This window comes from Tiliqua scincoides, chromosome 2 (genome assembly GCF_035046505.1).
Source record: "Tiliqua scincoides isolate rTilSci1 chromosome 2, rTilSci1.hap2, whole genome shotgun sequence".
In the NCBI taxonomy this organism is placed as follows: Eukaryota; Metazoa; Chordata; class Lepidosauria; order Squamata; family Scincidae; genus Tiliqua; species Tiliqua scincoides.
In genome coordinates, this window is record NC_089822.1 from 208,509,145 (window position 1) to 208,511,516 (window position 2,372).

Sequence of the window (2,372 nt, forward strand, 5' to 3'; positions counted from 1 at the left end):
GTCTCAGCATTGCTCTGAGAAAGGCACACAACCGAGAAAGGTGGCCACAGCCAGTCTCAGCACAGTTGCTCCAAGGAACTTGAACCTGTTCACTAGTGTTCTCTTTGGAATAGAAGAACTACCTTTTGGGCTTAGACCTGAGGATAATAAAGGAGGGTTGCCAGAACACCTCAGGTTCAGAACCTAGGACTGTTCACATATGTAAGCAAATGGAGAAGGGCCTGGTGGGTGGAGCACCTAGCAGTGGATGACTAATACCACTTTCCCTGCTTCACCCTATTAACTGGGAGTGAACAGGGAAAAGGTAGCTCTCACACTGCCACCACCCAAAGTTAGATACCTTACATGGAAGGAAGTCTCCTTGAAAAAAACCCTCCTCCAAATGAAAAGTAGCCCCCAAATCTGGGGAGTCTCCTAAGAATCGAACAGCAGTGGAATGTGTGTGGCAGTCTGTAAACTGAAAAATAACATATCAATTCAAAAGAAATGAAGACCAGATATCCTGCCTCCCCACTTGTCCTCTGTTTTATTCTTTTCCTGTTTGTTTAACAGGCTTGTGACCCCACAGCCAGACGCTCAACAAAGAAAGAGATATGGACTGGTGAGCAGCCTTTCTCTTCGTCAAAGAAAGTGGAGGGTCCTCTGGTTTCTTCTCTTCCTCACATTGGTTCACATGGTCCTTCGTCTCACCTTGGCAGCAGTATTGATCTACTGCATCATAAACTACAGCAACATGTTCTGCAAGATATGCTGCAGGAAGGGGGAAAAAAAGGCTGCAAGGGGGAAGTAAGTGGCAGCCAGTGTCCCCTTTTGCTGCACTCACAGAGAGCCACTATGCCATAAGATCAACCTTAGACCCAGCTTTCCTTTTTTGGAGTGGGGGATATGATATCATACAAGCATTATGCCTGCCATGTTTTTGGTCCCTTCTGTGGCATCACTTCCTATATCTGGAGAGAGGAGCCTCATTTCATAGCTCATGACACGGGACTATGGGTTCTTTCGCGGGGGAGGGGAACAACTTTACTTCATTTCTGCAAGTTGGAGTTCTGATGCATGGTATATCTTTGTATTCACCAGATACCAATCTCGTTTGTCAAAAACATCCTTGGAGTTACTCTGCTCTTTGAGCAGCACTTCATCTTTGGCAGGCAATGAAATCTCAAGACTGTTAAGAAGCCCACCATCTCCATCACTTGTTGCTCCAATGGAAGATGCAGTTGGACATCTGAGGCATCTTCCCAGACCCCTTGAAGCTAGCCTAAAGAAGATTCGCTGTGAAGCCATGACCCACCACTGGGTCAAATCTAATACTAGAAACATTTTGAAGGCTTGTGGCAGTGCCCAACCCCTGAGTCAGACTCCCAGGAAGAGCGTAACTGCCATTTGTCCAGCCTCCAGGCATCATTGAGGTGCACCCAGGGCCTATTTTGTACCTTCCACAAGGCTCTCTGCTTGTGCACACACCCCAAAAATGCCAACTTCAATTTTCAAAAATAGGTCTTGTAGAATGTGAGGCCTCCCCGTGGAGGGAGGGCCTGCCCAGCCTTTCCGAGAGGGACCCCCTTGTGGAGGCCTCAGAATAGTTCACCAGAAGAAAGGGGGGGGGGTTGTGTCTCCCAGCTCCTCCTCTTTGGGTTGGCAGCATTTGCCAGTCAGGAACAGGGGCTGCAGTCAGCAGATCCTCCTACCTACTCTTCTGACTCCCAACTGCCTTGTCATCCCTGGCCTCCAGGTTTATGTAGGGCAGGCCCCTCCCCTTTGGCCCCTCCCCTTCCCTCACAGGGATGGTACAAAAAGGGCCTGTCTCTGGGACTGCCCTCCCCTGGGTTTACCACAACTCCTCCCCTTCCTCTCTCTGTTTCTCTCCCACCTGGAGCTGCCAGGGTTGTTCCTGAGAGGGCTAGGAAGGCTGATGCCTCTGCTCTGGTCTCTGCCTTTGGGGGGTGGGCTGGCCCTGCCCACCTGGGTCCTGTAGCTCTGCAGAGGAGGTCCAGTTGTGAGCTCCCGATGTCATAGCCAGGTGCCCTGCCCTGCAAGGCAGTTTCAGGCTGGCTGGGCGAGGGAGTGCTCCCCCTCTCCCCCAAGGCAGGGGAGGGGTGGCTGCCCAGCATCCTGTCTCCCCCCTCCCTCCTCCAAGGCGGTGTTCCTCTCTGCGCTTTGCCACCCACAGGAGTGCCCAGGCAGCCTATGGGGAGGTGGCCCCATGTTCCACCGGCTTCCTCCCTGATCCTCTGGCCCAGAAGTCTTCTCCCTGGGTAAGCTGGGGACCTGTGGGAGGAGGGGAACCCTGACATAGAAAAAATTAAAAACACAAAACGTGAAACTGTTAAATTTTAAATTGCATGAATAAGCAATACAGATTGGCCCTT